General features: G+C 45.1%; 2 long non-coding RNA genes across 2 annotated transcripts in view; one reads left to right on the top strand and one right to left on the bottom strand.

Moving 5' to 3' along the window:
- Positions 1 to 3,330: 3,330 nt before the first annotated feature.
- LOC147014316 (uncharacterized) lies at positions 3,331 to 7,534 on the bottom strand. The gene is made up of 3 exons (XR_015050729.1): positions 7,429 to 7,534; positions 5,886 to 6,018; positions 3,331 to 3,435 (listed from the first exon to the last, which is right to left on the bottom strand). It is a non-coding gene; the product is annotated as an uncharacterized LOC147014316 (long non-coding RNA).
- Positions 7,535 to 7,655: 121 nt separating this feature from the next.
- Positions 7,656 to 25,624, top strand: part of LOC147014315 (uncharacterized) — a 27,544-nt gene continuing 9,575 nt past the window's right edge. Inside the window, exons 1-2 of the long non-coding RNA XR_015050728.1 lie at positions 7,656 to 7,762; positions 25,353 to 25,425. This is a non-coding gene — a long non-coding RNA (uncharacterized LOC147014315). The remainder of the gene's footprint in view (positions 7,763 to 25,352; positions 25,426 to 25,624) is intronic.

Raw genomic sequence — 25,624 nt, 5'->3', positions numbered from 1 at the left:
TTCTTTTGTTTTACTGCTATAGGTGCATTTTGACTGTATGGCTGTATATGTGTGCTTTCCGTGTGTCGCGTAATAAATGTGCATTGTGTGAACTGTTTTCCTGTTTCGCTAAGTCTTTTCTTTATTGACTCTCCATCCTGCTTCACGTAAAGGGTTCGTCGTGGGCTTAATACGCCCGATAATTAATCGGAACCGTCAAGGACGACGATAACACCGCTCGGTTATCCTGATAGCACAGAACGAGTCGAGCGGCCGATCGCACGCCGGCGGGCGCGAATTCACAACAATACTTTATGCAGTTATATGGGGGGAAAAAAAAAAGATATATATATATATATATATATATATATATATATATATATATATATATATATATATATATATATATATATATATATATATATATATATATATATATATATATATATATATATATATATATATACTTGGGGGATCGGCAGATTTAAGTCAGGGTGTTACAGTTCGTATTGTTTTCAACCCAAAAACCTTGAGTCGCTTTCACAGGAAAACAACGTTACATTTATGTTGACATTTCAAGATGTGCACAAACATTACCCAGCAGGCACACAACGTTGTTGCAATGTCATTTGCCGGTTCAATCCTGACGTCAGAATTGGGTCAGTGGAAGTTGTTTTTGCAACACCCATGACGTCAGATTTCAACGTTGTGACAACGTTGAAATCTGACATTGTTGCAGCGTCGTGTTCTGGTTGTACCTGACGTCAGAATTGGGTCAGTGGGAAGTTGTATTTGCAACACCCATGACGTCAGATTTCAACGTTGTCACAACATTGAAGCATGACGTTATTTTTCAACTTTATCACAACGTTCATGAAATGGAGTTTTTGTTTTTACCCTTTTCTTTGCACGCCAAAGAAACGAACTTTGAAGTACATGACACCCTTCAGCTTCCAGCTTGATGGAGCCCTCGACCCATAGGTCTGGGGCCAGCGGAGCACCTCCACCGGTGCCATTATCAAAACATTGAAGTTGTATTGCAACATCATTATATGTTGCACAGTAACACATAATGACCACAACTTGAAAACAACTGTAATTCATAATCATTTATCACGTATCACGCAGAGCATGATTGTGGAAAAATATACAAGCAGTATTAACAATAATAATATCTTTATCCGTACCAAAAAAGCACACTCAAATACAAACATACAATAAATAAAAGTAGATACCATTGCAATTGAGAAACGTATACTAAAAATGGGGAATAAAAAGAAATACCACATGGGTAAAAGTCGTAAATACCTTTTTGACAATTTCACTTTGTGCAAAGCACAGTTAACAATTCAAATTCAGAAAGTTCTGCTCCATAGAGGAACTGTGGAGCTTCTCTCTCAAATATAATTGACTGCACAAAGGCACCTTTAAGTACAACAACATCATCATCATGCAGTGTTAGTTAAACTGAAGCCTGGTGTTAGCTTAGTGGTTGGGGTGGTTGCTTGGGAGCCTAGGGTCCTGAGTTCAAGCCCTGTTGGCTGCTGAATTAAAATACACCAGGAGGTTGACTCAGCCTGTCATCCTTCTGAGGTCGGCAAAATGAGTACCAGTATACTGGTAAGGGCAAAAAGAGTACCAGTGTACTGGTATGTCATCAGCGGCATAACCACGTCCCAACCAATGATGCAACCAGCAGCCATAGGCTGCACTCAATAGAGAGAGAGAGTTAGTAAAACTGATGATAATTCTATGCTTGCATACATTATGGGCATTAGGAGCATAAAAGGTAATGACAGATAACTTGCATTTATATAAAATGTAATTAAAATTTTTGGCTACTGATGGCATACTACCCATTGTTACAAGATTCATAATTAAGCAACCTCAGGTATGAATTATGAGAACACGAAGAACCACATATAAATTTTGCTATACGACATAATCGTTGACATTCAATAGGTAGAAATTCAGCAATGACTGGTAAAAGAGTACAATATGGGTACTGATCATATAAATTCAAAAGGATCATAAAAACTTTTGCTTCCTACTTGGGAAGTCAAACACCTTTCTGATAGAATTTCTCCATGATATATACAATTTAGAAATATTTTTACTTATGTCCCACAGCAGGCATCAATAGAATGAGGTGCAAAAAGACTTAAACAGATGATACTTGACATGATATGAACAGTGTATAAAATTATATAAAACTGAATTACAATCAGGCAAATCAATGAGACCAAATCTATATCTATGTGTGTATTCATACAAAGAAAAAATATAAATCTAACATCATTAAGTATGAAAACACAATTTTGAATGCATCTCACATAAATAATTCCAAAGCACAAAAAAAATTAATTTGTTGGGTGTTTTCAATCTTAATTTCACAATAAAATAAAATAACTTCATTATGCATAAAAGTCCATTTAAATATTTTCACAATGTAAACTTCGGCTGGGTTTCCAACATACAACATTACAATTAACTATGCTGCAAATTCTTAATAATCAAGGACGTGGACGGCTGGCACAGCGTGTTGCTGTTACTCATTATTATTACACCAGTACGTGCCCGTACGTGCGTGGCCGTACGTGCAAAAAATAAAAAAAAATAAAAATAACAACTTTCAAACAACCACACAGGCCGTTCCTTCACTCTCGTAAACGACAACTGGATTGGGGCATTGTGTTTATCTATAAATGCGCATAAGAAATCTAGAAATTATGAGAATACAGTAAGTCATCACTATCCGGAAGTCCGTACGTTGTAACCCGTAATGGGGAACACGGCTGAGGATCTCTTCCCCTTCGGCCACGCCTACGCAGTTGGTTTGGTAAATAAATGGCCATAACTTGGGAAGCACTTGCCCGATTAATATCAAACTTTGAAAAGGCACATCCTCAGGTCACCAGCAATATACCTGGCAAGTTTCAATTAGATTGGACCAGTGGTTGTCGAGAAACAGCGGTCACAGACACACAGACACACTGACACAGACATACAGACACACACATTGCTGGAATTATAGATAGACGAGTGCATGCTCGTACGTGGAAAAAATTACTTTCAAACCGCGTGCCAGAAACAACCACACAGGTCGTTCCTTCGCTCTCGCGTGCCCGTACATTCAAAAAAAAAATTTATTGTGACGTCAATCATGATGTCATAGCAGTGTCCTGTCATTGGTTGGTAAATAAATGGCCATAACTTGGGAACCACTTTCCCGATTAACATTAAACCTTGAAAAGGCACATCTACAGGGCCCCAGCAATATACCTGGCAAGTTTCAATGAGATCGGACCAGTGGTTGTCGAGAAACAGCGGTCACACACACGCGCACGCACGCGCGCGCGCGCACGCACGCACGCACACACGCACCTGGAATTCTAGATAGATGAGGACTTGTTCCTGCCCGCACCTCCACGCTGATCATGGCCATATCAGTGACAGCTAAACGTGATAAACGAATGATGAAATCGGGTGTTAGAGGATTCGATCGTCAGATGCACGTCCGAGTCCAACGCTCGAACCACTCGAGTGCCCCGAAAGGCCCAGGAGAGTTTCCATTGAATGTAACGATATAGATTCCAGCACACCAGTAACAGCAACACATCATGGATTCTGTGATCTTAAAATCGTCCAAAAACAAAAGCCACGACACATAAAATCGATTTATAATATTATACGTACCAAAAAGATCACAGCGGAAGATAATTTTAAGCAAAAAAGCTAACGTCTTCTGCAGATTAAAGCGGATCGTCTCTGCCACACTCAGAAACAGCTGAAAGTTCACAAGTTTAACCAAACTTTGTAAATGGCGGCTCGTGATGCAGAAATAGGAATTAGCCAATCAGATCTCTCCTCCAGTGAAAGGCAGACACAATCACACGTCACAAGGTGGAAAAGCGGTCACCATGGCAACACATGAGGCAGAAAAAATAGTTTTAGATAATCGCGTTGCGCGTGGCAGCTGTACCACGTCGTGATCTGGTTGTACAACCAAGCGGCCTATTCCCGACGTCGTGAATCTTTCATACTGACGTCGTGTGTCTGCTGGGAGGTATTGACCGATAACTTACATTTATATAAAATGTAATTAAAAGTTTTAGCGACTGATGACATATTACCCATTGTTACAAGATTCATAATTAAGCAACCTCAAGTAAGAATTATGAGAAGACAAAGAACCACATTTTAATTTTGCTATACCAAATAATAGTTGACATTCAATAGGTAGAAATTCAGCAATGACTGGTAAAAGAGTACAATATGGGTCCCACTTGGGAAGTCAAACACCTTTCTGATAGAATTTCTCCATGATATATATATTTTAGAAATATTTAACCTCCGCCATCAAAGATGGACGGAGATTACCGTTTTCACCAGTCTGTTTGTTTGTTTGTTTGTTTGTGAACAGTATTACGGAAAAACTCCTGGACGGATTTTGACGAAACTTGGTGGGGGGATTATGTATTGTCCAAGGATCATGCCATTAGATTTTGGAGTTGGTCCAAAGTCCAATATGGCCGCTATGGCGGCCATTTTGAAAAAATATTTGAATTTTTGTTTTTGCATTTCTACATGTTTTAAGTGATTTCCAACCAAAAAAATAAAATAAAATTTTGCAACTTTTTTTCAAAAAAATTTCGATTTTATTTGAATTTTTTTTTGCATTTCTACATGTTTTAAGTGATTACCAACCCCCCAAAAAATTTGTTAGAGAAAAAAAACAACAAATTTTGCAACTTTTTTTAAAAAAAAATTTCGATTTTATTTTTTTGTCATTTCTACATGCGCGTCAATCTAGTTTAGTTTATTCAATCGTGGTTCAGTAGAGTCTGATCCGTTTTGACCTACAATGAATAGGATATCAGGTTCACTGAAGTGACCCAGCAGTATTGGCGGCGGAGGTTTTGCACTCTACCGAGTGCTCCCCCTCTAGTTTTACTTGTTATGTCCCACAGCAGGCATCAAAAGAATGAGATGCATAAAGACTTAAACAGATGATACTTGACATGATATGAACAGTGCATAAAATTATATAAAACTGAATTACAATCAGGCAAATCTATATCTATGTGTGTATTCATACAAAGAAAAAATATAAATCTAACATCATTAAGTATGAAAACACAATTTTGAATGCATCTCACCTAAATAATTCCAAAGCACAAAAAAATTAATTTGTTGGGTGTTTTCAATCTGAATTTCACAAGAAAATAAAATAATTTCATTCTGCATAAAAGTACATGTAAATATTTTCACAAGGTAAACTTAGGCTGGGTTTCCAACATACAACATTACAATTAACTATGCTGCAAATTCTTAATAATCAAGGACGTGGACGACTGGCACAGCGTGTTGCTGTTACTCGTTATTACTACACTAGTACGTGTCCGTACGTGCGCGCCCGTACGTGCAAAAAAACCACAACTTTCAAACAAACACACAGGCCATTCCTTCGCTCTCGTAAATGACAACTGGATTGGGGCATTGTGTTTATCTATAAATGCGCATAAGAAAGAGAAATTATGAGAATACAGTAAGTCATCACTATCTGGAAATCCGTACGTTGTAACCCGTAATGGGGAACACGGCTGAGGATCTCTTCCCCATCGGCCACGCCTACGCAGTTGGTTTGGTAAATAAATGGCCATAACTTGGGAAGCACTTGTCCAATTAATATCAAACCTTGAAAAGGCACATCCTCAGGTCACCAGCAATATACCTGGCAAGTTTCAATTAGATCGGATCAGTGGTTGTCGAGAAACAGCGGACACACACACACACACACACACACACACACACACACACACACACACACACACACACACACACACACACACACACACACACACACACACACACACACACACACACACACACACACACACACACACCTGGAATTATAGATAGATGAGGGCTTGTTCCTGCCCGCACCTCAACGCCAATCAGGGGCATATTTCAAATGTTGTGATATGGCAGTGTCCACATCTGCCTCCGTTGCTGTTGGCTGACTGGCCATAGTACTGTCTGAAAAATAAGAACAATTTCCACTTCATATATATTTGGCTTTATGATCATCAAACAAGACTTGCAATGTCAATTACACTCAAGTCATGCACATTATAAACTGTCATTTAGCAGAATTCATTTCCTCTGACAACTTTATAAAAATTCATGTTACGGAAAGGTCCCTTCCCATTCTTTCCACACAAATTGTATGTGGACATCAGAGCATTGGACATCACCCTTATTTTAGAAAATAACAATTTAGTACACCAGTGTTCGAAGCAGCTTGTAACAAATTTTAAGTTCCACTGCCCTTAAAAAGCCTCAATTAATATTATTCTTTATAATATAAAGTTATTTTCATGTCTTTTGATAACCATTTTACCAAAGGAAAACAATTGTGCACCGAAAAACTTGAACAACTCCCCAAGTGACAAACTACCACAATGAAGGCTTCAGTTACAAGCACCAGTTTGTCGGCGTCCAAAGGGTTAATATTTTTTTTTATGACAAAACCACTTTTTTCGGCGAACAATAACTGACAATTGTTTTCCTTTTGCCTTTGGTTCGGCCTAACTCGTTAAAAGAGGACATAAAAATAATATATTATTAAAAAATAATATTAATTGAGGTTTTTTTAAGGGCAGTGGAACTTTAAATTTGTTACATTGCGGTAAAATACGGTAATTCGTCGGATCCGAACGGCCGAAGCATTATCCACACCAGAAAAATATTTTTAAAAGGTTCTGAACCAATTAAACGTGTCCAAAGTAATTTTTACAGAGTTCCCTTTATTTACCAGAGCGGTGTTTTTTTTTTCACCAGGCCCGCAGAAAAATGAATTAATTATTTAACGTCGATTTCTCCACACGATTAAGGGCCTTGTCAGGGCCATGTCAGGGCCATGTTAGGGCCATGTCAGGGCCTTGTCAGGGCCTTGTCAGGGCCTTGTCAGGGCCTTGTCAGGGCCATATCAGGGCCATATCAGGGCCATGTCAGGGCCTTGTCAGGGCCATGTCAGGGCCATGTCAGGGTCATGTCAGGGCCATGTCAGGGCCATGTCAGCGCCATGTCAGGGCCATGTCAGGGCCTTGTCAGGGCCTTGTCAGGGCCTTGTCAGGGCCTTGTCAGGGCCATATCAGGGCCTTGTCAGGGCCATGTCAGGGCCATGTCAGGGCCATGTCAACGACAGCTAAACGTGATAAACGAACGATGAAATCGGGTGTTGGAGGATTCGATCGTCAGATTCCGTTCCCGAGTCCAAGGCTCGAACCACTTGAGTGCCCCGAAGGGCCCGGGAGAGTTTCCATTGAATGTAACTATATAGATTCCATCACACCAGTAACAGTAACACATCATGGATTCTGTGATCTTAAAAATGTCCAGAAACAAAAGCTAAGACATAAAATCGATTTATAATATTATACTTACCAAAAATGATCACGGCGGAAGATAATTTACCTATAAAAGCTAAAGTCTACTGCAGATTAAAGCGGATTGTCTCTGTCACGCTCAGAAACAGCTGAAAGTTCACAAGTTTAACCAAACCTTGCAAATGGCGGCTCGTGATGCGGACATAGTAATTAGCCAATCAGATGTCTCCTCCAGTGAAAGGCAAACACAACCACACACGTCACGAGGTGGAAAAGCGGTCACCATGGCAACACACGAGGCAGAAAAAACAGATTTCGATAATCGCGGGGCGTGCTGCGGCTGTACCGCGTCGTGATCTGGTTGTACAACCAAGCGGCCGATTCCTGACGTCGTGAGTCTTTCATACTGACGTCGTGTGTCTGCTGGGTATGGTCCAGGAGCAGTGGGGGTGAACCTGGTTTTGCCGGAGAAAGTTTTTTCTTTGCTGTTTCTTACAGCCTTGGGGTAGCTCTTCATGATTCAGGGGGGGTGACCATTTGCAACCCTTGGGCAATTTGCTATATCAACCCTTTTGTGCCGGTAAACACATAAATAATGAAAAAATCAGTTTTTTTCACTATTTATTGCAATGAACCCAAACAAGATCATCACATTTGCTTGTGTCGATGTTTATTCACAAATTATGTAACCAAAAACAACTTAAGATATAAAAAAAATTGTGAATTACTCAGTATTAACCCTTTCCGGGCTATTTTAACCCAGGACATAAAATTTGAACACAGACAACATATGATTGCACAATAACCACAGTCATCCTTACTTTAGTCACAAATAAGGTAACCAAAAACAACTTAAAAGATAGAATAATGACTTAATACTCAATATTAACCCTTTCCTGACTGATTTTACCCAGCACAAAACAATTGAACATCTATAGACAACAGGTGAAGTGAATGCGCGGGAAAAACCTTCGGAGTATAAGGCTTTATTTCACTTGATCGAAGCCGTCTCTACAAACACAAAAGGAATACATGTGCAGTCGATCACCGCAAAATAAATCAGCAATCAGCCAGCATAATCACGGAATCCGGTATACCCACAATTCTCACCATTCAACGAGCACCAAGTGAACCACCGCAGTTAATGACAATGCCCCAGGGACAATCCCACCGACCGCGTGGCATCTCGGTTTTATCTGTCTCGGGTGCGAGCCGCGCGACACGTGATCGCGCGTCAAACCAGAATGGCACATTTTGTGCGCAGACAAAACCTTCCCTATTCTATCGAAGATATTAAACAAATGAATGCTTCATGCCCTGTTTGTGCTGAACTAAAACCCAGATTCTATGGCGCCGCTCCTGGCAGGTTAATCAAGGCCACTTCACCCTTCGAGAGACTAAATATCGACTTCAAAGGGCCCCTGCCGACTGAGACAGACAACAGATACATATTCACTGTTGTTGATGAATACTCAAGGTTCCCATTTGCATTCCCGTGCTCGGATATGACCTCGGGCACTGTCGTGAAATGTCTCTCTGACCTCTTTGCCATGTTTGGGAAACCTTCGTACATACATTCAGACAAAGGACCGGGTTTCATGTCGGCCGAGCTCAAACAGTTCCTATTTGAGCACGGAATCCGGTATACCCGCAATTCTCACCATTCAACGAGCACCAAGTGAACCACCGCAGTTAATGACAATGCACCAGGGACAATCCCACCGGCGCGCGGCATCTCGGTTTTATCTGTCTCGTGTGCGAGCCGCGCGACACGTGATCGCGTGTCACTTCATCCTTTATTTCATCACATTCTCCCCGTCTTTAAATGTAACTAGAGGTTCAACTAACGCACTATGATTACTTCAAAGCTATAGGAGTATACATCTCAAGCAGTGTGAACTATTTAAACTACAGAAGCATACATTTCAAGCAGTGAGGATTATTTTGAGTTATAGGAGCATGGTAAGGTGTCATCGAGGGATGCCGATAATCCCTTTTACAGATCGAGTCGTCGAGGGGGTTTTATCCGTCGACCTCTCCGGGAGTAAATGGTGGTTTCACTTGAGGGAGGCTTCCGATCCTCTTGGGGAGCCTCGACTCGTGCCGGGGATGACTCCTCGGTCGCTCTCGGGCGGAATGCAGTTGCTCCGTCTACATCAACCCCGACGCCACCATTCTCGGGTGGTGGAGTTCCTGAGGGGGAAACACCTGGGGAGGGAATGTCAGAGGGAGGAGTACCTGCGGGAGGTGTACCTGTGGGAAGGGTACCTGCGGGAGCCAGATGGCGAACCGACACAGTTGTCTCCCTGCCATCAGGAAGCCTAACATGAGCATACTCAGGATTAGGCATCGATGAGTTCAACCTTCTCCACCATCGGTTCATACTTGCTTTGTCGTACCGGGCGCTTCATGATCACTGTTCCCGGATAGGTTAGCCAGTTGGGCACCGATTGGCCGCCAGTATATCGTCGTTGGTGAGTAAACATTCGTTCGTGCAGAGTAGCATTGATGGACGTACAGAGCAAAGAGCGTATGAAATTCAGGGCATTGGGAAGGGTGACCTCCCACCGCTCGGGCCCCAGTCCTCTCGATCTCAGCGCCAGGGTTACGGCTTTCTAAATGACTCCATTATACCGTTCCACCTGCCCATTACCCTGTGGGTTGTAACCCGTCTTTCGACTAGTTGCAATGCCGTGCTCAGAAGTGATGAAGTTCATATCGGCGGTGGTTTATCGTCGCGATTTGATTGCTATCGGTTTACAGTCCGGCGACAAGTTAGCAAACAGCAGGGGGGACGATACCTCTGCGGTGGTCAGAGCATTTAGAATTAGACGAGGTTTGCTTCCTCCAAAGGGTATTTCGACGCTCGTGTGCTGCTTGAGGACATTATGACCCAAAATTACATCTGCGCATAAATCACGAAGCACCAGTACCCTTACATCCCGATACGTGTAGCCTTTTACATCCAACTCAACATTGCAGTACCCTCGTACGCTGGACTGTAGTGATGTGGAGGCCATGCATACCATATTGTCTGTCGGGTGGATCTTCCATTTCCTACCTTTCGCAAGTGAGCTGGTGACGAAACTTTCAGCGCTACCAGTATCGATCAGCGCCTCAGCCATATGCCCGTTAATTCGTACGTTGATGATAACTTTGGATAGATTCCCCGGTGAAGCTGCTGTTACTTTATTTTGTGAGTAGAGAGCCGTAGAAGTGGGTTTATTTCTTCTAAGAGTAGATTTGCATACCCTGGCATAATGCCCTTTCTTGTCACAGTTCATGCATGTGGCATCCCTGGCGGGGCATTTGTTACGGGGGGTGTCTTTTATACCCACAAAAGAAACATTTACCAACCAAAGTAGTTGCCGAGGAGTTTGACGAGGTCTGGGTGTCCGATTCCTCAGGTTTATCTCCATCCTCAGTATCGGAGGTATCCCGGGGAGTTCTTTGAGTTTCCGCCGTAGCAGCGTTTATTAGCAACACCGGTGTCCCATATGATTCAGATTGCTGCTGTGCCGCGTCCATAGCTCGGGCCTGGTCAGCTACCGTTTCAAGATTGGGTTGTGCTTTTTCCAGTAAGCGTTGCCGAATGGGGGCTGACCTGAGCCCCTGGATGAAAGCCTCTCGGGTCGCTTCATCTCGATGTTCCTCGGCGGTTACAGCCCGGAAATTGCAGTCTTTGCCCAACTGCCTCAGAGCTTGCAGGTACTGATCGATTGTCTCACCGGCTTCTTGCCTGCGTGTGTTGAGAAGATGTCTTGTGTATACCTCGTTCTTGCGCTTCACGTAGAGTGCCCACAGCACGTTGATCGCTGCGTCATAGGTGTCACACTCCGAGAAGAGCCTGAATACACTTGGCGAGACATGGTTTACAAGTGCGGCCAGTTTGTCGGCTCCCTCTTCAATGATGGTCAGATAGTGTGAGAAGGAACGGAACCAATGGGACCACTTCATTTCCGAGTCAGTAGCGTTGGGATCCGCATCGAACCTCTCCGGCTTGTAGATCTTGTCCATAGTCGGTTGAGGCAGCCGAAGGGATCAAGTGAAATAAATTGAAGTAAATGCGAGGGAAAAACCTTCGGAGTGTAAGGCTTTATTTCACTTGATCGAAGCCGTCTCTACAGACACAAAAGGAATACATGTGCAGTCAATCACCGCAAAATATATCGGCAATCAGCCAGCATAAGCACGGAATCCAGTATACCCGCAATTCTCACCATTCAACGAGCACCAAGTGAACCACCGCAGTTAATGACAATGCCCCAGGGACAATCCCACCGGCGTGTGGCATCTCGGTTTTATGTCTCGTGTGCGAGCCGCGCGACACGTGATCGCGCGTCAAACCGGAATGGCACATTTTGTGCGCAGACAAAACCTTCCCTATTCTATCGAAGATATTAAACAAATGAGTGTTTCATGCCCTGTTTGTGCTGAACTAAAACCCAGATTCTATGGCGCCGCTCCTGGCAGGTTAATCAAGGCCACTTCTCCCTTCGAGAGACTAAATATCGACTTCAAAGGGCCCCTGCCGACTGAGACAGACAACAGATACATACTCACGGTTGTTGATGAATACTCAAGGTTCCCATTTGCATTCGCGTGCTCGGATATGACCTCGGGCACTGTCGTGAAATGTCTCTCTGACCTCTTTGCCATGTTTGGGAAACCTTCGTACATACATTCAGACAGAGGACCGGGTTTCATGTCGGCCGGGCTAAAACAGTTCCTATTTGAGCACGGAATCCGGTATACCCGCAATTCTCACCATTCAACGAGCACCAAGTGAACCACCGCAGTTAATGACAATGCCCCAGGGACAATCCCACCGACCGCGCGGCATCTCGGTTTTATCTGTCTCGTGTGCGAGCCGCGCGACACGTGATCGCGCGTCACTTCATCCTTTAATTCATCACATTCTCCCCGTCTTTAAATGTAACTAGAGGTTCAACTAACGCACTATGATTACTTCAAAGCTATAGGAGTATACATCTCAAGCAGTGTGAACTATTTAAACTACAGAAGCATACATTTCAAGCAGTGAGGATTATTTTGAGTTATAGGAGCATGGTAAGGTGTCATCGAGGGATGCCGATAATCCCTTTTACAGATCGAGTCGTCGAGGGGGTTTTATCCGTCGACCTCTCCGGGAGTAAATGGTGGTTTCACTTGAGGGAGGCTTCCGATCCTCTTGGGGAGCCTCGACTCGTGTCGGGGATGACTCCTCGGTCGCTCTCGGGCGGAATGCAGTTGCTCCGTCTACATCAACCCCGACGCCACCATTCTCGGGTGGTGGAGTTCCTGTGGGGGAAACACCTGGGGAGGGAATGTCAGAGGGAGGAGTACCTGCGGGAGGTGTACCTGTGGGAAGGGTACCTGCGGGAGCCAGATGGCGAACCGACACAGTGCTCTCCCTGCCATCAGGAAGCCTAACATGAGCATACTCAGGATTAGCATCGATGAGTTCAACCTTCTCCACCATCGGTTCATACTTGCTTTGTCGTACCGGGCGCTTCATGATCACTGTTCCCGGATAGGTTAGCCAGTTGGGCACCGATTGGCCGCCAGTATATCGTCGTTGGTGAGTAAACATTCGTTCGTGCGGAGTCGCATTGATGGACGTACAGAGCAAAGAGCGTATGAAATTCAGGGCATCGGGAAGGGTGACCTCCCACCGCTCGGGCCCCAGTCCTCTCGATCTCAGCGCCAGGGTTACGGCTTTCCAAATGACTCCATTATACCGTTCCACCTGCCCATTACCCTGTGGGTTGTAACCCGTCTTTGACTAGTTGCAATGCCGTGCTCAGAAGTGATGAAGTTCGTATCGGCGGTGGTTTATCGTCGCGATTTGATTGCTATCGGTTTACAGTCCGGCGACAAGTTAGCAAACAGCAGGGGGGTCGATACCTCTGCGGTGGTCAGAGCATTTAGAATTAGACGAGGTTTGCTTCCTCCAAAGGGTATTTCGACGCTCGTGTGCTGCTTGAGGACATTATTACCCAAAATTACATCTGCGCATAAATCACGAAGCACCAGTACCCTTACATCCCGATACGTGTAGCCTTTTACATCCAACTCAACATTGCAGTACCCTCGTACGCTGGACTGTAGTGATGTGGAGGCCATGCATACCATATTGTCTGTCGGGTGGATCTTCCATTTCCTACCTTTCGCTAGTGAGCTGGTGACGAAACTTTCAGCGCTACCAGTATCGATCAGCGCCTCAGCCATATGCCCGTTAATTCGTACGTTGATGATAACTTTGGATAGATTCCCCGGTGAAGCTGCTGTTACTTTATTTTGTGAGTAGAGAGCCGTAGAAGTGGGTTTATTTCTTCTAAGAGTAGATTTGCATACCCTGGCATAATGCCCTTTCTTGTCACAGTTCATGCATGTGGCATCCCTGGCGGGGCATTTGTTACGGGGGGTGTCTTTTATACCCACAAAAGAAACATTTACCAACCAAAGTAGTTGCCGAGGAGTTTGACGAGGTCTGGGTGTCCGATTCCTCGGGTTTATCTCCATCCTCAGTATCGGAGGTATCCCGGGGAGTTCTTTGAGTTTCCGCCGTAGCAGCGTTCATTAGCAACACCGGTGTCCCATATGATTCAGATTGCTGCTGTGCCGCGTCCATAGCTCGGGCCTGGTCAGCTACCGTTTCAAGATTGGGTTGTGCTTTTTCCAGTAAGCGTTGCCGAATGGGGGCTGACCTGAGCCCCTGGATGAAAGCCTCTCGGGTCGCTTCATCTCGATGTTCCTCGGCGGTTACAGCCCGGAAATTGCAGTCTTTGCCCAACTGCCTCAGAGCTTGCAGGTACTGATCGATTGTCTCACCGGCTTCTTGCCTGCGTGTGTTGAGAAGATGTCTTGTGTATACCTCGTTCTTGCGCTTCACGTAGAGTGCCCACAGCACGTCGATCGCTGCGTCATAGGTGTCACACTCCGAGAAGAGCCTGAATACACTTGGCGAGACATGGTTTACAAGTGCGGCCAGTTTGTCGGCTCCCTCTTCAATGATGGTCAGATAGTGTGAGAAGGAACGGAACCAATGGGACCACTTCATTTCCAAGTCAGTAGCGTTGGGGTCCGCATCGAACCTCTCCGGCTTGTAGATCTTGTCCATAGTCGGTTGAGGCAGCCGAAGGGATCAAGTGAAATAAATTGAAGTAAATGCGAGGGAAAAACCTTCGGAGTATAAGGCTTTATTTCACTTGATCGAAGCCGTCTCTACAGACACAAAAGGAATACATGTGCAGTCAATCACCGCAAAATATATCGGCAATCAGCCAGCATAAGCACGGAATCCAGTATACCCGCAATTCTCACCATTCAACGAGCACCAAGTGAACCACCGCAGTTAATGACAATGCCCCAGGGACAATCCCACCGGTGCGTGGCATCTCGGTTTTATCTGTCTCGGGTGCGAGCCGCACGACACGTGATCGCGCGTCAAACCGGAATGGCACATTTTGTGCGCAGACAAAACCTTCCCTATTCTATCGAAGATATTAAACAAATGAGTGTTTCATGCCCTGTTTGTGCTGAACTAAAACCCAGATTCTATGGTGCCGCTCCTGGCAGGTTAATCAAGGCCACTTCACCCTTCGAGAGACTAAATATCGACTTCAAAGGGCCCCTGCCGACTGAGACAGACAACAGATACATACTCACTGTTGTTGATGAATACTCAAGGTTCCCATTTGCATTCCCGTGCTCGGATATGACCTCGGGCACTGTCGTGAAATGTCTCTCTGACCTCTTTGCCATGTTTGGGAAACCTTCGTACATACATTCAGACAGAGGACCGGGTTTCATGTCGGCCGGGCTAAAACAGTTCCTATTTGAGCACGGAATACGGTATACCCGCAATTCTCACCATTCAACGAGCACCAAGTGAACCACCGCAGTTAATGACAATGCCCCAGGGACAATCCCACCGGCGCGCGGCATCTCGGTTTTATCTGTCTCGTGTGCGAGCCGCGCGACACGTGATCGCGCGTCACTTCATCCTTTATTTCATCACAACAGGGGTCTTTGATGCATTATTGCACAAAAACCACTCCAAAATTATGGCATGGGATTTTAATGTCATCTCTTGCTTCCCGACCTGCTGACATTGATGCAAAATAGACTGGGTTAGACACTCAATGTGTTTAGTTTGACCAAGTGTAAGATCAATTAAATTCGTGAAACAAACAAATAATCTGCTACTACTAGTTGCTTCCCCAATCTCCTCAAACCTTGCTACTGCACACGTGAGCAGCCAACTGCATAACAGGCACAGAAAATTGTGCAAGGCAGACCTCTGACTTGACAACCACACCTTCTCGAATTACAGGGACTTTCACTTTTGCAACCACACCTGATCATTTCAAGAACATATTCTGGGGCCAGTTTCACATCATCTGGGACTGCAATTGGTGACAGTGACTTTTTCTTGACATCTCTCATCCATCCATATTCCTCAAGGTCCAGTGCCAGTGGATGGCCAGTTTCAAGCATTTGCCATAAGATTGCCTTACAGTGAGCCCTCTTGTCATTTTCTGTGAAAGCCTCCTTTGTCGGTGGCAGGGTGCACAGTTTGGGTGATGATGTGTGACCTTCCCATTCTTTTTAACCCAGACAAGCAATCTTGTCTCAGGTTACCAACGGTTACCAAGATTTCCATACCGGATCGGTCGAGGCCCGGGTTACCAACGACCACCACCGGTACCGTTGGTCAGCAGGGTACCGGTGGAAATTGTGCTACTGCTGGGCGAAGGAGGAGAAGGAGACGGGGAAGGTGGGTCCGGAGGCAGTGGGAGAGGGGGAAGGGTGGAAGTGTGGAGGTGAGAGTTGGAACTCTGAATGTTGGGAGTATGACTGGTAAAAGGCGAGAGTTGGCTGATATGATGGAGAGAAGAAAGGTGGACATACTGTGTGTACAAGAGACCAAGTGGATGGGGAGTAAGGCTAGGAGCATTGGAGGTGGTTTCAAACTGTTCTACCATGGCGTGGATGGGAGGAGAAATGGTGTCGGGGTAATCCTGAAGGAGGATTATGTCAAGAGGGTATTGGAGGTGAGTGGAGTGTCGGACTGAGTGATGAGTGTGAAGTTGGAAATCAAAGGGGTGATGATGAAAATCATCAGTGCATATGCCCCATGGGGTGTGAGATGGAGTATAAAGAAGATTTCTGGAGTGAGTTAGATGAAGTGGTGGAGAGTATATCCAAGGATGAAAGAGTGGTGATTGGAGCAGATTTCAATGGGCATTTTGGGGAAGGGAATAAAGAGGATGAGGAGGTGATGGGGAGGTACGGTCTCAACGAGAGGAATGTGGAAGGGCAAATGGTGGTGGATTTTGCAAAAAGAATGGAAATGGCAATGGTAAATATGTATTTCAAGAAGGAGGAGGAACACAGGGTGATGTACAAGAGTGGAGGAAAGTGCACACAGGTGGATTACATCTTAAGCAGGAGATGCAACCTGAAAGAGATTAGAGACTGCAAGATGGTGGCAGGGGAGAGTGTAGCTCGACAGCATCGATTGGTGGTCTACACACACACACACACACACACACACACACACACACACACACACACACACACACACACACACACACACACACACACACACACACACACACACACACACACACACACACACACACACACACACAAGCATTTAAAGGCCATTTTCCCCGCTAAAGCGGGGGTTAGCCTTGCGGGCCCCATGACAATCTTCTCCACTTTACCCTGTTTTCTGCATCTCCCCTTCTTAATCCCCTTGCCCACATTTCCTCTTCCACCACATTTAGCCAAGTTTTTCTCGGTCTTCCCCGTCCTCTACTTCCGACTACACTCATTTCCAACACTCCTCTCACCCAGTCACTTTCATCCTTCCTCAACACATGACCCAACCATCTCAACCTGTTTCTCTTCACAACATCCATCACAGACTCTATTCCCATCATCTTCCGCAAGTCATCATTTGTCTGCCTCTCTCTCAATGATACTCCACACATCCACCGAACCATTCGCATTTCCACCCTTTCCAGCCTTTGTTGCTGCTCCATGTTCAGTACCCATGTCTCACTCCCATAAATCATCGTACTCCTCACACATGTAACATACACCTTTCCCTTCAGCTTCAACGACACTCCCCTCTTTGTCAGCACGCCACTCAGTTCCCGAAACTTCTTCCATGCACATCTCACTCTAGCAACCGTCGAAGAGTCTGATCCACCTTCTCCATTCAGCATGTCTCCGAGATAGCAAAATGTTTTCACCCCTTCCAGCTTCGCACCATCTCCGAGATCCAACTCAACAATTCCTTCATCTGCTGCTCCATCGATGCACACCTTACACTTGAATGTAGCTGCCACACTGGTTAATGACCCTCTCACCCCACTACATTTTCGATGAACCCATTCAGCACACATTGTACACTGAATGGAGTTCACTCCGACACCCTTCCTGCACACAGAACACGGCCACTTCCCAGTCCTTTCCACCTCACCACATGCTTTACCACTTGCCATCACCTTCGTCTTTCCGATATTCACCTTCAAACCTTTTGCCTCCATACATTCCTTCCACTGGTTCATCTTCTCCTTCAGTCCATCCATACTCTCTGCAATCAACACCAGATCATCTGCATACAGCAGCTCCCATGGTAAACCCTCCTTTACCCTCCGAGCCAGCACCTCCATCACAACTACAAATAGAAGTGGACTTAGTACCGACCCCTGGTGCACTCCTACCCTCACCTCAAACTCACCACTGTTCCCATCCTTCGTCCTTACAGCTGTGCGTGCTCTCTCGTACATGGCCATCACTACTCTGATCAACCATTCCTCCACTCCTAACTTCCTCAATGCCCATGCCATTACTTCGCGTGGGACCCTATCAAATGCTTTCTCCAGATCAACAAACCCAAAAAACAACTTCTTCCTCTTCTCCATGTACTTCTCCTGCAACTGCCTTACAATAAAAATTGCATCTGTCATTCCTCTTCCTGGCATAAATCCAAACTGCATTTCGTCAATCTTTACCTTCTTCCTTATCCTCTTCTCCAACACCCTTTCCAATACCTTCATTCCATGCTCCAATAACTTTATTGCTCTATAGGAGCCACAGTCCAGAGGGTCACCTTTCCCCTTGTACAGAGGGACGAGGGTACTCGGTTCCCAATCCACTGGAATGCGGCCTTCTTTCACCACCAGATTACAGATCTCTGTCATTCTCTTCACACCCCAACTTCCCGCTGCCTTCAACATATCTCCCACAACTCCCGTCGGCCCTCCTGCTTTTCTACTCTTCATTGCTCTTATAGCTTCCTCAACTTCCTTCTCAGTTATCTTCTCTGCTGGTCCTAAAACTGGGTTACTCTCGATGTTTCTATCGCATTCATTTTCTACATTCAACAGCCTTTCCATATATCTCTTCCATCTTCCTTTAATTCCATCTGAATTCACAACAATTTGTCCCACTTCATCCTTCAAGCAACTCACCCCCGTCACATCAAATCTCTCTCTCGCTATCTGCTTTGCAATCCTGAATATCGCTCTCTTACCCTCCTCCGAATCCAAGCGTTCTCCAAACATTTTCCTATGGGCCTCCTGTGCCTTTCCTACCTCTTTCTTTGCAGCCTTCTTGGCTTCCTTATAACTTTCATGTGCAGCCTCTTCTTCCACCGTATCCTTTGCCTTTTGCCATTCCTTGAACTTCTTCCTCTTCTCTTCAATCGTCTTTCCAACTTCATCATCCCACCACCATGTTTCCGAGTGCCTCGGTGGTCCTTTTGTCCATCCACATACCTCACCAACGGCTCCCAATAGACTAGCTTTCATTGACATCCAACCACTTTCAAGCTCAACCACATCATCTTCAACCATACTCAGCCTCTCTCTTAATGCTTCCTTCACTGTCGCCTCTTTCAACCTCCACACCTTCATCCTCGGTTGGTACTTCACCCGCCGAATTCTCCGCGCACCTTTCGCCCTTATATCGCAGACAACCAGGTGGTGCTGCGAAACAGTCTCCTCCCCTGGGATCACCTTTGTGTCCCGGAGGTTTCCCCTATCTCGCTGACGCACCATCAGGTAGTCAATGGTTGTCGTCAACCCACCTGACGTGTATGTAATAAGCTTATTATTCGCTTTCTGGAATTGAGTATTACAGAGCAACAAATCAGCTCCATCAGCAAACTCCAAGATCCTTTCACCTTCTCCATTTCTCACACCATATCCATAACCCCCATGGACTCCCTCAAAACCGTCTGGACTCCTACCCACATGTCCATTCAAGTCTCCTCCAACCACAACAACTTCCTCATCTTTCACATTTTCCATCAACTTCTCCATCGCACACCAGAACATGTTCTTCTCTTCATCGCTTCGACCGACCTGCGGGGCATATCCCGAGATGACGTTCACCAAGAGATTTCTGATCACAATTCTCACCATCATCAACCTTTCACTCACTCTAGTCACACTCACTACACTGTCTTCAAACTCCTCAGAAAACATTACACCAACACCATGCACGCCTTCCGGGCACCCTTGCCACATAAACTTGTACTTCTGCCCCTGCCTTCCCTTCACCATTCTCACACCACTTCCCTTCCACCGTGTCTCCTGCACACAACATATGTCCACTCTTCTTCTGACCAATGTTTCAACCACTTCTCCAGATCTCCCTGTCATTGTCCCTACATTCCATGTACCAAACCTCAGAAACCGATCTCCACGTGGGGCATCAGATGATTGGTCATCATAAATGGAAAAATTTCCTCCCTTGCTTCGATCGGGTTCCCCACCTTGAGTTTTAACGAGAGGGGGTGAGGACCCCCACGGGGTACTTCGGGCTGTACCCTGCCCATCAGTTGTACTCATCATGGTTTCCTTTTGAGGCGATGTTTTTATGGTCGGATGCCCTTCTGACACCAACCCTTTTAGTCGCCTTTTACGACACGCAGGGATACGGTGTACCTATTCTGACCGGGGTACACACCGGGGGTCTGTAGGATGATTTTGGAGGTGAGTTTGAGGAAGAGAGTGAGGGCTGAACCAAGGACCAGATGGTGGAAGGTGAAGGAGGAAGACTGTTGCGTGCAATTTCGGGAGGCGGCGAGACAGGTGTTGGATGGTGGTAAAGTTGGGTGGGATGATTGGGCAACTACAGAAGAAGTGGTGAGGGGGATAGCTAGGAAGGTACTTGGTGTGACATCTGGACAGAGGAAGGAAGATAAGCAGACTTGGTGGTGGAATGAGGAAGTACAGGAAAGTATAAGGAAGAAGGGGTTGGCAAAAAAGAAGTGGGATAGTCAGAGAGATGAAGAAAGTAGGCAGGAGTACAAGGAGTGGCGGCGCAAGGCAAAGAGAGAGGTGGCAAAGGCTAAGGAAAAGGCATATGGCGAGCTGTATGAGAAGTTGGATACAAAAGAAGGGGAAACGGATTTATACCGATTGGCCAGACAGAGGGACCGAGCTGGGAAGGATGTGCTGCAGGTTAGGGTGATAAAGGACGCAAATGAGAATGTGCTGACGAGCGAGGAGAGTGTGTTGAGAAGGTGGATGGAATACTTTGAGGAGCTGATGAATGAAGAAAATGAGAGAGAAAGTTGGAAGAGGTGGAGATAGTGAATCAGGAAGTGGGGTGGATCAGTTAGGATGAAGTGAGGACTGCTATGAAGAAGATGACAAGTGGAAAGGTGGTTGTCCCAGATGATATACCAGTGGAGGCATGGAAGTGCTTAGGAGAGATGGCAGTGGGGTTGTTAACCAGATTGTTTAATGAAGTCTTGGAAAGTGAGAGAATGCCGGAGGAGTGGAGATTAAGTGTACTAGTTCCGTTTTTCAAGAACAAGGGTGATGTGCAGAGCTGTGGGAATTACAGAGGGATAAAGTTGTTAAGCCACACCATGAAGTTGTGGCAAAGAGTAGTGGAAGCGAGGTTGAGAGGAGAGGTGACGATCTGTGAGCAGCAATATGGGTAATGCCAGGAAAGAGCACCACTGATGTGATGTTTGCTTTGAGAATGTTGATGGAGAAGTATAGGGAAGGCCAGAAGGAGTTTTATTGTGTGTTTGTGGATTTAGAGAAAGCTTATGATAGGGTGCCAAGAGAGGAGTTGTGGTATTGTATGAGGAAGTCGGGAGTGGTGGAGAAGTCTGTGAGGATTGTGCAGGATATGTATGAGGACAGTGTGACAGCGGTGAGGTGTGCGGAAGGAATGACAGACCAGTTTAAGGTAAAAGTGGGATTGCACCAAGGATCGACTCTGAGCCCTTTCCTGTTTGCAATGGTGATGGACAGGTTGACGGACGAGATCAGACTGGAGTCTCCATGGACTATGATGTTTGCGGATGACATCATGACCTGTGGGGAGAGTAGGGAGCAGGCTGAGGCGAGCCTCGAGAGGTGGAGGTACGCACTGGAGAGAAGGGGAATGATAGTCTGTCGGAGTAAGACGGAGTACATGTGCGTAAATGAGAGGGAGGGTGGTGGTATGCTGTGGTTGCAAGGAGTTGAGGTGGGGAAGGTGGATGGGTTTAAATACTTGGGATCAACTGTCCAAAGTAACGGAGAGTGTGGGAGAGAAGTGAAAAAGAGAGTGCAGGCAGGATGGAGTGGGTGTAGAAGAGTTGCAGGAGTGATTTGTGACAGAAGGGTAGCTGCAAGAGTGAAGGGGAAAGTATATAAGACGGTAGTGAGACCAGCTATGTTGTATGGTTTGGAGGCGGTGGCACTAACAAAAAGACAGGAAGCAGAGCTGGAGGTGGCAGAGTTAAAGATGCTGTGATTCTCGTTGGGAGTGACGAGGATGGACAGCATAAGGAATGAGTATATTAGAGGGACAGCGCAGGTAGGACGGTTTGGAGACAAAGTGAGATAGGCGAGATTGAGATGGTTTGGACATGTGCACAGGAGGGAAGCGGAGTATATCGGGAGAAGGATGCTGAGGATGGAGCCGCCAGGTAGGAGGAGAAGAGGAAGGCCAAATAAGAGGTTCATGGATGCGGTGAGGGGAGACATGCGGGTGGTTGGAGTGTCAATGGAAGATGTGGAGGATAGAGCGAAATGGAGATGGATGATCCGCTGTGGCGACCCCTAATGGGAGCAGCCGGAAGAAGAAGAAGCAGAAGAAGAAGAAGAAGAAGAAGAAGAAGAAGAAGAAGAAGAAGAAGAAGAAGAAGAAGAAGAAGAAGAAGAAGAAGAAGAAGAAGAAGAAGAAGAAGAAGAAGAAGAAGAAGAAGAAGAAGAAGAAGAAGAAGAAGAAGAAGAAGAAGAAGAAGAAGAAGAAGAAGAAGAAGAAGAAGAAGAAAAAGAAGAAGCAGAAGAAGAAGCAGAAGAAGAAGAAGCATAAGAAGAAGAAGAAGAAGAAGCAGAAGAAGCAGAAGAAGAAGCAGAAGAAGAAGAAGCATAAGAAGAAGAAGAAGAAGAAGTAGAAGAAGAAGAAGAAGAAGTAGAAGAAGAAGAAGAAGATAAGCAATCTTGTCTCAGACATGTCGTTGGCTTTTTTCATACCATAGCATGCAGAGATGAAGATTGTGGCCTGTTCCATTACAGCTGTGAATGGTGCCTCAATGTCGCCTACAGCCAACAACTCATAGCCAGCCTTCAGTGTTTTAAGTACACAGCCCTTCCCTAGCCCAAAGTAGCAAGCAACTGTGTCACATCCTGAAAGAGCATGGGCAGGGAGAAGTTCATTAACAATTTTGTCATGTTTTACCACTGTCTGCTTTATGTCCACAATGGTTTTCTCTTTACTTGGGGATTCCATGGTAAGTTTGAGGGTGAGATTGGCCTTCTTGTAAAAGTGGACAAGGAGCACCAAGACATCCGTGTCATCTGACATGACTGACAGTTTGCTGGCCTCGCTTGCACATTTCAACGCCTGTTGTACAATAATGATATCAGCCTCTTCGTGGGATGTCTCAAAGTAATAAATGCGATGACTTTTGGTCACAGCTATTTACAAGATATCGCAAAAAATAGTACTTTGGGGGCGCATTTGGGTGTAACAGGCATAAAAGGGTTAATATAGCAAATTGCCCAAGGGTTATGAACGGTCACCCCCCTGAATCATGAAGAGCTACCCCAAGACTACACGAAACAGCATAGAAAAAAACTTTATCCGGCAAAACCAGGTTCACTAAAATATCTGCCTTTTGCTCCCGGACTGTTAATCTTTATAAGCAGCTGAGTATGACGGGTGGAAAAAAATTGGCTCGGCAATTTAGAAAACACTTTAATACGGCAAATGGCTTGGAAATCAGGTGTTATCAAATAGATTTTGCTTTGAAACCCACAAAGAGAAACATATAATCTTTGTAAAGCACACCCGATAACCAAGTACTTGAGAAACAGTCATGAGGACAAAGGAAAACCTGATAAAAAAACCTCCATAAAATACGGGATGAAACTTTGCCAAAACGCCACTCGTAAGAGGTATGGCATGTCCACACACCCAGAGTCCCTCCAGATCCAAATCTACCCATATGTACCACGTCTGTGAGCGCTGTATACCTCTACCTTGTCGTAACTGTCGACTGTACATCCTGATCGGGACACGAACTGTACCGCTATCAGCTGTAGGGTGCTTGGCAAGTGACTTAAGCACTCAAGCAAGCACTCCAACTGACTACCTGGCTTGACAAGCGATTACCAACTGTTATCGATAAACCTATGAACCCGGAAACGACCAAGCAATGTTCGAATTGGACAAAGGAACACTTTTTTTAGTATCGGAACTGCTGCTAAGTTCAATTCTGGAGCCTAACTTTTGGAATTTGGCTTAGTTTAAGAGATTCTCAAGGTTATGGCATGTGCGGGAATGAAATAAAGCCACAAACACTGGCGTCTCTTGGCATTTATAAGCAATGCAATGTATCCAACGATTTGTAGGTATGATGAACAGGGATTGGACAATAAGTGAGGAAAGTGAAAAAAAAAAACTTCATGATCATTGTGGCCTGTTCCAAGTCAAGGCATAGTTGAGCAAGCCAAAAGACACATGGTGGCTACAGACCCCATGGAGGTAATCCAGGATACGTCTTAAGACCCCACAGAGAGCTGTAGCCGAGGATGTGCCTGATAAAGGATATAATTAAATAAGGCTGTTAATGATCTTCAAAAGGGGTGATTTAATCAACACAAACCCCGATTTTCACTCATCCACTTCCTCGGAGTTCCTTTAGTATGCATGCAATGTTTCAGGCTGCTTGTTTTCATGGTTTTGGAATTATGGACACACACACACACACACACACACACACACACACACACACACACACACACACACACACACACACACACACACACACACACACACACACACACACGTATATATATATATCCTTACTAATTACCAGAAATATCACAAAAACTTTAATACAAAACACAAAACTCATAATTTGTTGGCGTCTCAGGGGAGCAGTAGGCAGTATGTGTTTTTAATTTCACTGTCTTGTCTTGGTTCAGTCCCCCTTGGATAGTATCAGCAAGAGGTGCTGCGTCTTGGTACCAACATGCATGACATCAATTTGGATTGCACAAAGCCGACCATCAAATTTACATCCAGGTTATTGACGTCAAATATACTCTTTGATAACTCATTATACATGGGTTTTCCTGCCACCTTCATTATTTGGAGTTTGGTACATAGATCATGCCCATGCCATCTCCACCATACCATTCTGCACTGCCTGCTAAATGATGGGATGGCAAAGGCATGGTGGGTAAAAAGGTTTTTTTTTTGTTGTTGTTGTGCACAAAACTGAGGCTGATGGATGAACATGTGAGCACGACAATGAAATGGAGAGAAGAGGGGAAGGAATACACAAACTAGCTTCTAACTACAAGAGGGTTGAGTAGGTAACTTATGGGAGAACAGTCTTCTGTTTTAAGTTTCCTTGTACAAGTGATGCATTTTTTTTTTACTCGCTGCTATTGTGCATTACTTTATCTCACATCCTCTCCATTTTGTTTGGCTCGACAGTGGATGTGTAAGAAAGCCAACTTTGAATGTGAACTTGAAGTCTCTCCATGGACTCAAACAGCATGCACGTCTGGTGAGAAGTCTTGTATAAGTTTTTTTTTTATTGCACACGTGCCTGCACACAAGGAAGAAACATCCAAGAGCGAAGTTTCAAAATGCTGGCTTGAACACTGGATCCCATGCATTTGCTGTTGATTAAGCATTGCAACTAGCATCCATATTCACTCATGAAGAATATGGACACGAGTTGCATCACCTTTGAAGATATAGTT

Source organism: Eptatretus burgeri, chromosome 13, assembly GCF_056783735.1.
Source record: "Eptatretus burgeri isolate ZD-2024b chromosome 13, Ebu_testis_v1, whole genome shotgun sequence".
In the NCBI taxonomy this organism is placed as follows: Eukaryota; Metazoa; Chordata; class Myxini; order Myxiniformes; family Myxinidae; genus Eptatretus; species Eptatretus burgeri.
Note: the sequence above shows the minus strand (reverse complement) of the source record. Positions and strands in the feature narration are given on the sequence as shown.